Raw genomic sequence first — 12,181 nt, 5'->3', positions numbered from 1 at the left:
GCATCGGGTTCCCTGCTCAGCAGGAAGCCTGCTTCTCCCTCTGACCCTCCCCCTGCTTGTGTTCCCTCTCTCGCTCTCTCTCTCTCTCTCTCTCTCTGTCAATTAAATAAATAAATAAAACCTTTAAAAAAATAAAAATAAATAAATAAATAAATAAAATAAACTATGCTGTGGATTTTCAGAGCAATTCCGAGGTTAAGAAACATGTTAAAAAATGTATATATATAATTGACATGTTTTATTATAATTATTTTTATATATTATAATTATTATAATTATATATTATATAATTAATCGTGTCATTATATTCTTATATAATATTAATTATATATTGTATTATATATTATATTATATGTATTATACATTTAATATCGAATATTATTACTATTCATTAAATATCCTTAAATATTATATAATTATATGGTTATAATTATATATCATAGATAAATTTATTATATAATGTGTTATATAATATATAATGTAATATAATACATAGTGTGATATATAATTATATTAACTAATATATAATATTAATATAATGTATTTCTATTATAATTAATAATATTATTATTAATATATAATTATATGTGGCGTCTTTTAACATGGTATCTTCTAGCTTTCCAGAAGATTTCTTAGGCTAATTTTCTGAGGCTATTACATCTCATGGGAATACCATCTTTTCAGATAGTCTTCCCTGAGTTAGAAACTACTACAGTACTTATATTAGAGATAGACAGATAAAACACTGAGGAACATAAAAATCCAAAAGTATATGTCCACCTGGGATTCTGCTTACAACCTTAATAATAAAGTGTGTTCAACGTGAATTGCATCAACTATTAAATATGAGGACTCGAATTACTTTAGGCTAAGGCTCTTACCTGTCGATTCTGAAATTGCTTGTTCTACTCATTGGATATGCAAGTGGATAAAAGTGATTTTAATTCCCTTTCCAATTCTTTCAACCAGAATGTTATCAAAGGCACGTTATCTTGGAAATAACAGTCTCTCCACCTTAATTTTGTGGGTTTGCTCCTGGGAATTGAAATTTGGTAGGCAACCCCTAAACATGTGCTTCTCTTCTCCCCTTCTCGGAGAAGGCTGAAGGTCAGGACTCCCGCCTTGGCCAAGGTCAAAATGAATGCAAAGCTGCCTCAGTGAATACAACCCTCAGAAGCACCACCTTACATCTCACCTCTACCTCTTTCTATGCCCTTCCCTTTAAGAACCGAGTGTCCCGCAGGAGTTCCACAATCCCTCCTTAAACTGCACTTCACACCGCCTCCTCCAGGTCCTTACCTGGCTGTCCCGGACACCGTGTCCATAAACACGCCCAAAACAACTCATGGTTTTGGGAACTAAACCTCCTCCTCAGCCCTCCAGCTCAGTGAAAGACCTGACTTCCCATCCAGGGCAGTGGATGAATGTGAGCCGCCATTTTGTCAGGTGGCGGGACAGTCCCCATTGGCCAAGCTGGTCTGTTCCACCGGAGGACCGGGAGGAGGCTGGCTCATCTCTGGGCGCCCAGTCCCCCACGATGTGCCTGGCCCATCCCAGGGGCCCAGGAAATGTTTGAAGTCATACATGGCCACGTTTCTTGACTCCTCAGGCTGTACTGGACGACATTCTTCAGTATCTGCCAGGAGCCGAATTTTATTTTATTTTATTTTTTTCCGTCCATGAAACTAGGTACCTCTGGGATGATTTATTTGAATTAAATCTATATGGGTGATGGTCTTCCAAAAGTGAAAGTGCTTTATTGGTTTGGAACACCTTTCCATTGGTACCATGGGAACAGGGGATGCAGGGTCAAAGCTGCCTCCGTCGTACGTTCCAAATGTATGCCACGAGTCAGGGACTGGAGCTCAGAGACAGGACCTCTGGGGACCACTGCAGGAGCCGGGATGGAGCAGTGGGCGGTGGGAGGACCGAGTGTGTGGTGTAGAGGCAGCTTCACTTCCCCAGGACACAGCCAGGTCCTCTGGGCTGTCGGGGCCACACAGGTGCGTTTTAATGAGCAATGGCTTGGCAAGCCATCATGCAAAGAGAAATGAGGAACCGAGAGCAAGCTAGGAAAAACCACCTAATGACACTTGAGTGTAAGCAGACGCTAACCTCTGATTCCTCTTCGAAAGGACATCCAAAATGAAACGGAATTCCAGGCTCTCTGAGGACACAAACCTACTGCATATACAAGATAAACTTTTTGTCCCTCATCACAGCCCCAAGGCCGAACCTTATTTTCATGAGGCTCTCGGTGGAGCTGCAGGTGCGGCCTGGCTGAGCAGGCCTCGTCCCTGACACCATGGCCGGGAACCCCAGGGTAATGGCTGGAGGCGAGGAGGACAAAATGATGGTGATGGGAAAGACTCCAGTGGGCTTGGAGCACCACAGCGCGTGTCCACCACCAACTCTGGAGAGGAACGCTCTTGAAGTCATCAGACCAGCGCCCACGTTTATGCTCCAAACCCTTGACATATCACTAAGTGAATCCCAGGAAAGGGGCCATGCAAACCTCCACGCTACATTTGTACAGCACTTCACAAGGCACAGAAAACCTTCACGTGAGCGAGCTCTGAGCTCATGTGCTAAAAATCTAAGCAACCCTGTGCAGCACTCGAAACCAACTTCACTGCCCCCTCTCTGATTAGGACCCCAGGGTGCCAGGTTTTCGTGATGTTCAGGGTGGCGCGACCAGTAGCAGACTTGAGGGCAGGAGCCCAGGCTGAACCCCGAGACTCCCCTGTTCTCTGCATAGTGCTGCCTCCCCCCAGTCGGTGCATGAAACTGGTATAAATGGGTGACGCCCAGTCAAAGAAAGTCAGCCGTGTGGCTTTAGCAAAACCGATGGCATCGTTTAGATCCAAATGTCAAATAATGTCCAGCCCATGTGGACAGGATATCCAGTGCTGTAGAGATGGTCACAGATTGCAGTTAGAGTCAGAATTACAGAGAGGACCTTCCGGAGCCGGCAGGGAAAGCACAGTCTAGGAGACCAAGCTTCTACGGAGAGCTGACTCATTAGAGGGAGTGAGCTCGCCATCAGTGGTGGTCTCATCAAAGAGTCTAAACTACCCTCTGGCAAAAAAGGTTGTGGAGGGACTTCAAGAACTCGGTGGTGCTGTTAAGTTCACGATTCTGTGACATGGCCTTAGCAACATCATGACATCAAGCCTTCATCCCAAGCAAGAAACCAAGGGTTGCAAGGGGGAAGGGGTTTGTTTGGGGGTTTTTTTGTCCCATCACAAAAACAGTCCAGATGTGCAGACCGCAAGGTACAGACCCACCACCCCAGAAGCAGCGCAGCAACTCCGAGAACGAGGGGGCCAGTGCTACGATTTAAAACCTAGAAGAAATTAAGAATGGCAGTCATTCTCTCCCAGGAACGTAAAGCTCATGAAGACAATGCCCCAAACGAAATTCGCTGCAGACACAGTTTAATAACAGGCTCGTAAGGCTTTTCTTGCCAAAAAAGCCGGCCATGAAACACAAAGGATAAGAGGCTGAAAAACAGAAACCGTACAAAACTTGGGGTCAGATGGCCAAAATTTGCAAGCTCTGTGCATGGGAGCGAGGTATGAACACCATGTCTCTGACGGGACCTAACCAGCTGTCATCGTGAGCGTGACACAAAATGATGCCCTAGAAAAGGTCTCTGCCCTTGGAAAGCTGGGGGCAAATGTTACCGGTGTCCCTACCTCCCTGAGTAAGTGACTAGACCAATCAGACTTGGTCGCTGGCTCTCAATGTGGTATTTTCACAAGTACTCACACCCTCTTCACTAGTCCACCTCACGGTCCCCTGGGAGGTAAACCAAAACCTCAAGGACTAAAAAGTCAAAACAGCCTCCTTTATGTCAAGAGACTTTTCTGGCACGTTCATCCTCAGAATGATTCATCATTTCCTGAGACCAGCCTGCCTCTCATCCAGTGCCTGCACACACATGCATTCTGCCCCTGCTACCCTCACGGCAGGTGCTTAGGGAACACCTGTGGAATCCAGGTTTATGGTACATCCAGGGAGCTCCTCGACTGGAAAACCAACCCCACATCAGCCCGGGGTGAGGCCTCCCGCTTCATGTTCCTGTTATCAGTAGCAGGGACACACCTGGATACACAACAAGCTGATCTCAAGGGCCAACAGACACTGACCAATTTAACTGTCAGGTCCCAGCCCGCCACCTGCTTTGGTTAAAGGAGCACATCTGAGAGGCTTCTAAACATCCAGAGTTTTCCAGCAACACCAGGCAAAGATGATACAGCAGCAAACCCGTGTGACACAAACCACTGCCCATTCTCACCCACCACCGAGGTTGGGACTGCCCCGGGGGGGGGGGGGGGTGTGACAATAATAGAGTTTAAACTACTTGTTTACCATAATGATGCAAAGGATAGAATTTTCCCCATCTTGCAGAGAAGGAAATGGAGCTTTAGAGTTGATGTAACTTGCTCAGGGTCCCAGGGCAAGGAAGGGACAGAACAGCATTGGAATCCAGGGTAAGTCTGTATCCAGCATTGTGACAATCCTACAACCCTCCTGTATGACTTGACGGTCCTATCTATGTATAGGGAAGCACACACAGACTTCATATTCCATATGCAGGGAAGTGTAATGTACAGCAAGTGCCAATATCTTCACTTCTCCAATGAGGCCAAGATGATCCAAGAGGTACATCTGAATCGATTTATTTCTTTTTCCTAAGTGAGCGTCTGGCTTGGAAATGGGTCGGCTTGCTCCGGAGATAGGCCTGTGTGCGCCGGTCGGTCCCAGAGTGGCAGGCCAGCCGCGCCCACAGGTAAAGCAGGAGCCCTGAATGGGGCTCATTCCTTCGCAGTTGAAGAAAAAGGGCAGAGATTTTGCTGGTAAAGTCTGAATACTCAGGGATAAAATCTCCTCCTCCTCTTTTTATCCTGATCTACAGTAAATATCTGAAAGTTGTCTCTGAGGACAGGTGAGTGAGAGACCAATACCGCGGCCCCCCTTCCTGCCCAGATCATTCCTCCTTTCAGGCAGCAAAGATTTCACAGATGCTCACCTCGCACCTGGCTGTGGGTATGGCCCCAGGGAAAGTTCGTTCCCGTCCTTGAGAAGCAGGAAGTCTTCTATCTTAATTGGCTCAGTTATCAACGACTGAATTTTTTTAAAAGATTTTATTTATTTTTTGACAGAGAGAGAGACAGCGAGAGAGGGAACACAAGCAGGGGGAGTGGGAGAGGGAGAAGCAGGCTTCCCGCCGAGCAAGGAGCCCGATGCGGGGCTCCATCCCAGGACCCTGGGATCATGACCTGAGCCGAAGGCAGACGCTTAACGACTGAGCCACCCAGGTGCCTCTCAATGACTCAATATTGAGGTCCCTTTATTACTTTCCCAAAAACTGAAGAATTTGCCTTGGGGAGTGAGCACCCTGTCACTAGGAGTATTTAAGCCATTCGGCTCTTAGTCAGGACTGTTCTTCCTCAAGAACGCAATAAAGGCTGCCTCCCTGGGGTTCTCCCCACAGGTCCTTGAAGGCCCAGGAGGTCTCATTCTGCATTCTCCCCGTTGTCCTGAGGCCGTCAGAGGACAGCAAAGCGACTGCCCCTTGCACCCTAACATGCTAGGAACGCGCTGTCCACACCCCAGCCGGGCCTCAGAGAGACACTTCCTTCCCTCCCTGAGGGTTCTGGACTGAGGAAGCCCACCAGCTTCCGTGAGAAGCTCCACAGTCCCTCCCCCCAGTGCCAAGACAAGCTTCTTAAACAAAAGAGTAAAGTTCTGTGCTTGTCAATACTCTTGGGGAATCAGGGACTTCGCTGGCAGGCCAGCATGCTCCAGGAAATACTCCCCTCCAAAATAAGAAAATTCACTAGAAAAGCCCAAGACGCTTCTAGAAAGCTTGCAAGTCAGACTAATGCTTCCTGCAGAAGCGATGGAGCAAAAAAACCAGCTGGGCTGAGCATTCCCCCACCAAAGCCCTTCCTGAGTTAAGCAGGCAGAGAATACAGAGTTCTCCTCATCATAGCTCAGCTTCAGGACCAGGGGAAGGGGCGAGCCAGCTCCAGGAGGATCCTGCAGGGAGGAGGGTGCACGGGAGGTGTGGAGAGTGTGTGTCCCAGGGGAGGGGGCTGTTGCCTACTATGCAGGACAAAGAGCAAAGGCCTGGGGACTCTTCTCCTCCTTCAAGCGCCCCCCCCCCAACCAGGGGCAGGAGTGCCCCACGCTGGAGCTAATCTGTACAATTCCCGGCACAGGGCAGATGCACGAGAGCAATCTTGTGTGGTTCCAGAAGCGTAGCACAGTGAACGCATTGTCAAGATGAGGGAAGGGAGGTCTCATAACTTCTTGCCTAGTGATTACATCAGAAAAATCGGCTTTTCACCCAAAATCGACAGATGCTTTCTCTGGACTTCACAACTTGCCAAGAACCTCTGCTTTCTTGGAAGTTCTGCCAAAATTCAAAACCCTGGCCACAGTGTTCATGACCCTGCGGTTTTTGCTACCACCACCCATCTCTACAAGATTAAAGTCCGTTTAAGATGGCCTCACACTAACCCAATAGGAGAAATGGGCAAAATACAGGGAGAGGTCAGAGAGAGAGAAGTCCATTCGGTCAGTGATACATGAGAAGATACTCAACCGCATTCATAGTTTAAGATACGCAAAGGCGGCCTCTCAGATGGTCTAGACTCAGAGCATCTCGTAAAAACCGCAGAGTTGGTGACAGCTGGGGAAACCAAGTCATCACCCACTGCTGGTGGGTAATAAACAAGGTGAGCACTGGGGCACATTCATTTCTGGCATGTAATTCCCCAGCAATCCTACTGCTGTAAGATCCATGTACAAAACCCTAATTGTGCATTGACTGTAATAGGGAAAATTAGAAACAATTTAAATATCTGTAGGACTCTGGTTAAGTAAACAATGTAACAGAATATCATAGGCCTGCTTAAAAAAAAGAAACAGGAAGAGGTAGTCCCACAAATACTAAATCCACAAAGGTATATTGAGTGAAAGGGTACAAAAATATTGATAAAATGAATCCATTTTTTTAAGAATTACATTTACACATATTGAGATGCACAAAAAAAAAAAAAAATCGGGACTGATTTACATACCAAACAAGGTCCCCAGGCTGAGCCCTGGGGACCAGGTCTGGGAAACCAGACCTTCGCTTTCACCATTAATATGTCCACAGTGCTGGTTCTGGCTTTTGATTTTTACGTGCATATGTATTACTTGAACAGTAACTTTTAGAGACCTCAGAGAACTGGGTGAGGGATGGAAAACTCTGGCCCCTCAGTGTTGGGGTCTCCGGTCAGTGGAACTGCTGGAACAAGATGGGGTGACAGGGGGTTCCTGCTTTGGTCAGAAAGGTCAGAGGGTGACCACTCGGCTCCTCCAGCACTGGGATTTTGCAACGCTTGGATCTTATAATCCCATGTGATGAGTGTTCTCGGGTCCCCGCCAAGGAGCACAAAAGGCCTGGACAGTACGGGATGGAGATATCTACACTAGAGGGCGGCCAATGTGCCAGGCCAAACCACTCCAGGTTTAGACCCCGATCCTCTAGCTCTTAACTATTTAACTCACTAAACGAGCGCAAGGTTTGCATCCTCTCTCTACAAACCTGCAGGTGCTCTCTGTCCATGTTTGTGTCTTGGTCAAAAAGAATGTCCTTCCACTTCTGTATGACCCCCCACCCACTCCACTCCAGCAGTTCATGAAGGGTTAACTATCACCTGGTGTTCAAGAGTGTTGCCTACAGCTCAGGGGATAAGAATGAAGACTCTCCTGGAGGCAGGTGGTTGACGTTCAGATCCCCGCTCTGCCACCCACCAACCTGTGACCACGAGCCAATTATTAACCTGAGCCTCAGTTTCATATCTGTAAAACAGGATGAACACTGTCCGCCTCAGAGGATTAGTGGCGTATGTAAAGTACTTTCCAAAGTACAGGCACCAAATGCAAGCCACGTGCTAATCCTGTGGTCACAAATGGCTCCTGGACTCCAAATGAAGGCTCTTGCCTTAACTATTTAAATTGCACCCTCCCAAAAAGAGAGGGGCAAGGAATCTCATAGGTTAAAATTAATACAGAAATAGTAGAAGGGTATGTTTCTATTACCATAGCGTAATAGTACATCTGTTCAAAAATCTGAGCCCAAAAGCAACCGTGAGATTGGGCAGCATTCTGCAATTATGCAGAATTCACCAGCAGGGAATTCTTTTGCAGAAGCAGTTGCCAAGGAGAACGTCTTGTTGAGGCAGCTGCGCCCTGTTATCCCCTGACCTCTGTTGCTTGTATCTTGTCTCTTGTAAACCAAAGGGTACGCCTAGTGAGACCCGTGAATGCAGAGAAAGATTTTGCCAAAAAGAGAAAGTACACATATCTAAGGAGATAGAGGGACCTCTGGGAACAAGGCACACAGGGTCAGTGTGCTCACAGTGTCCCAGAAGCGGCCAGCAAACAGGTGTGTCTCGATCACAGGGTCTGTAGTCAGCTTCGTGAGCGATGCAGAGGACATCACACTAAGGAGCAAACAGACAGCTGATACAGAGCCATGACTGTTCTAACAGCCTGTAGCTTTTTTCTGGAAAGCCCCAGCATTCGGTACCAGCAAAAAATTCTAAGTTGTTGGAGGAATCACACAACTTGGTCAAGGGGTTAAAAGATGTGGCCATGATCACCAGGCTGAAAAGCTCCCTGCTCCTCTCCAGCCTGAGCCCCATCCATTCACTTCCTCCCGACCTCTCAGCTGGGCAGTGGACATGGCCCAGCCACCCTGAGCCAGTCCCCAGCAGGCAGTGGCTGCCGTGGGCCAGGAGGAAGCCAGAGCCTGTGGTTGCGCGGTCCCCCTCCCCACACACCCATGCACTCTTCCTCACTCACCAACCCTCCTTCCCTCCACTGGAGCACGTGATCACACACAGACACACACACACACACACGCACACACACACTCACGCACACACACACTCACACACACACATATCACAGGCTAAAACAAGTTTGACAAAGCAATATCTGATATCTCCCCTTCTATTTCACTTTTTTTAAATGTCTGGGGGCCAACTAAACTGACTTTATGACCAGGAGGTCACAAACTACACTGGGTCAGACAGACACGGACCTATGCCTAGACCCCGAGCTCTGTGCAGAGCTGCCCTCTTCCTCAGGACACTCACACTCCAGTTGGAACTCCGGCCTGCTGCCAGCCCAGCCCAGCCCAGCCCAGCCCAGCCTCTACCCCTGCTCACTTCTTATGTCCTAGTTTGTTGAATAAAAGGTGGGGAGCGGGGAGGGGGAGGACAGGGGAAGGAGGCGGGCACGATGCATGACATCAGGACACCGAGGGTGCCTTCAGGGCCCTGGGGTCCCCCTGAGCTGGACCTGCTGCCAGGTGCTAAAGCAGGTATTAGGCCCCTCACTCACAGCTTAGAAAGTTTCCATTTCAGAAATGGCCAGCCAATAGGCCCTTGGAGTCTTCCACAGATGAAGAATTAAGTTGGGGCCTTGCCTGACTTTTTTTCACAAATGCCATTCCAATTTTAAGTGAGTGGGCTTACCCCATAATAAACCGAGCCAGAATTCAGTAAAACGTAAAGTGTGACGTCCCCCTTCCCAGGGAGCTCGCCCCAGTGCTGACAGTGCGCCATTGATCCATCCTGACCTCCTGTATACCTCAACAGCTCCGAACTCATACGGACGTCCCCCAGTCACACTGAGGGAGCTGATGTGCAAACAGGTCAAGGCACTAGCCTCAGTGTCCCAATGGATTGCGGCCTTCTCGGTGTTTCTCAAAAATGCTCCAAAAGCTTCTCCAATTGGTGTGACTGCCCCCCCCCCGCCCCGCCCACCGCCTGGTCCACCAGCCCTCCCCTGCAAGAAGCTGCCGGCAACCCTCATCCATACCCATCCGAATGCTTGCCCAAATCAGTTTGTCTTGTGTACCCTGAACCCAGAAGAGAGAGGATCCAGGAGAGGCCAACTCACAATAGGAGGGGGGGAGCGTGGGGAGGGGCCAGTGTCGGTCAGAACTGTCTCAACCCTACAAACAGCCCTCCTCACTGGTACCCTGTGTTCCTCCCTAAGATAAGAGCCTCCACAGTGAGTCACTGACCCTGTATATCTCTTGTATATCTCAGTTAATTTTTACAATGATCTCCTGAATAGGTATGATTATCTCCACACTTCATAGATGAAGAAACCAAGGCTCAGAGAATTTAAGTCTTTGGCCCAGTGTAACTACAAAGCACTAGACTCAGCACCCCGCAGGCCCAGGGTGGCCTCTTTGAACTATTTTTCCATCTCTTGCCCTCCCCTTCCCTCTGGTCCAGGGCTCTGAGCGCAGCTCACCAGACAAGGGCTGGGCCCACAGACCTCCCTCTGTCCAGGCCAGGCCAGGCCAGGCCAGCCCAGGCCAGCCCGGCCATCCTCACCCCATCCAGGGAGAACTCTCCCCAGCCATTCCTGAGGTCCCCCCAGGACGCAGAGATCCTTCAGGCCCTCCCTGGAACCCTCAAGCTCTGTCCTGTGCAACTGGACTCAGCAGGTAGGTTTGTGCCTTGCAGCACGTTCTTTTCTAGAGTGATGAGATTTTGATAAATGAGACCTGCAATGGGGAGCACACTCGCACAAGGGCCTCCAGCAAGCTCAGGCAGAGCTAAATTCAGGTTCGAGTTTCTGGCACGACCCACGAAGTTCAGGTTCAAGGCTCTGGCCAGGCCCAGCTCCACAACACTACACAGCCCTACGACATACAAACAGGAAGAAAAGCTCCAAAACACACATCCATAAACAAAAAGGCTGGATAATAATACAAATGTTGACAAATATGAAGAATTATCAAAATACAGAACCATAAAACAAACTCTCAGTTCTTCCAACATTTTTGGGGGGGTGGGTAGGGTGGAGGGTGTGTTTATTTCTCAATTACTACCCATTCCTCAATTGCTTACTTTAATTCATAGGACCCAAATTATAGAAAAACAGATAAATAGTAAATTTCACAATCATGCCATTCCTCAGATTAAAAAAAACTGTTACAAGTTCTCATCTTTTCCAAAATACTCCTACTATCCTGGGGAGACTACTGGGTGCTAATAAACTCTCTTGAGTTAATCTGCCAGGTTTTTTTAGTTCAAGTTTCCGGTTTGGTGGTCAAACATGGGGTTGACATCTGCTTTCTCCAGCGACTACTCTCCACATAAATTAGCCGCCAGTTACCTACACTGCAGCGCTAAGGCACTTAGAGTTATTTCCAAACCACTACTTTGCATCCTACATTTTCCTGGCCTTCCCCAAAATAAAATTCTTTGCAGGGGCATGTGATGGAACTAACCAGGCCTAGCACCCACTGGGCCACAGGAAAGATGCACGGAGGCCTGGCAGAGAAGGAACCACACGGTAATCTGAGAACCGGATTCCAACCCTGGTCAACCTGCCGCCCAGCAGCTGTGTGACCTTGGTCACGTAGGTCAGCCTCCCTGGGCCTCAGTTTCCTCCGCTGCAGAGCAAGAACCCTAAGCCCCGGGGAACATTTTCATAAAAGTTCCGGGCGCACCGCAGGGACAGGGACTACCCGCTGCACAGCCCGAACCCACCCGTCCCCGCTGGATGGAGCCGGTCCCGCCGTCCCGGGGTCCCTCGGCAGACCCCCTCCCCGGGGACCGCCAGGCGGATCAAGGTCAGCCCTGCGTGCGCCCCGAAAGGGAAGGCCCGAGGGATGCTGGCGACGCCGCCCGGGCCCCGGGCCTGCTTCTCCGCCGCCCTCCCCGAAGCACTTTCCCCCAAAGGGCCGCGGAGACCGAGCTCGGTCCTCCCGCGTCGCGTCGGCCCCGTCCCCCGGCCCCGCTCCGGCCCCGCCGCGCGCCCCCCGCTCTCGGGGCCCCGCCCCGCCCCGCCCGGCCTTGCCGAGGCTGCAGCCCCTCCCTGATAGCGGCCAGGGCTCCGCGGCGGCTCGGCCCGGGGCTCGGCGGACAGCGCGGAGGCGTCTACTCACCGTGCGGCGCCGCGCGCGTGGCCGCCTTTGTATGAAAACACTCTCTGTCCGCCGCGCGCTCGCTGTCACTGCCGACCGCCCCCGCCGGCGGGGGGCGGGGCGGGGGCGGGGCGGAGGCGGGGCGAGCGGGGCCGCGCGAGGGCCCCCCGCGAGGCGCGAGGCGCGAGCCGCTCTGCAGTTCTCGGGCCCATCCTGGCCCCG

At 50.0% G+C, this 12,181-nt stretch overlaps 1 protein-coding gene across 3 annotated transcripts in view; it reads right to left on the bottom strand.

The window, feature by feature from the left end:
- LPIN1 (lipin 1) overlaps positions 1-12,181 on the bottom strand; it is a 94,964-nt gene that overhangs the window by 57,425 nt on the left and 25,358 nt on the right. Inside the window, exon 1 of one of the 3 annotated variants that reach the window (XM_027621195.2) lies at positions 11,981-12,068. The exons of the other annotated variants lie outside the window; for them this stretch is intronic. The gene's annotated coding sequence lies outside the window, so the exon portion shown is untranslated. Of the gene's footprint in view, positions 1-11,980; positions 12,069-12,181 lie in introns of those variants that run through there. 3 annotated transcript variants of the gene reach the window in all.

This window comes from Zalophus californianus, chromosome 8 (assembly GCF_009762305.2).
Source record: "Zalophus californianus isolate mZalCal1 chromosome 8, mZalCal1.pri.v2, whole genome shotgun sequence".
NCBI lineage: Eukaryota > Metazoa > Chordata > Mammalia > Carnivora > Otariidae > Zalophus > Zalophus californianus.
This window is presented reverse-complemented; position numbering and strand designations above follow the sequence as displayed.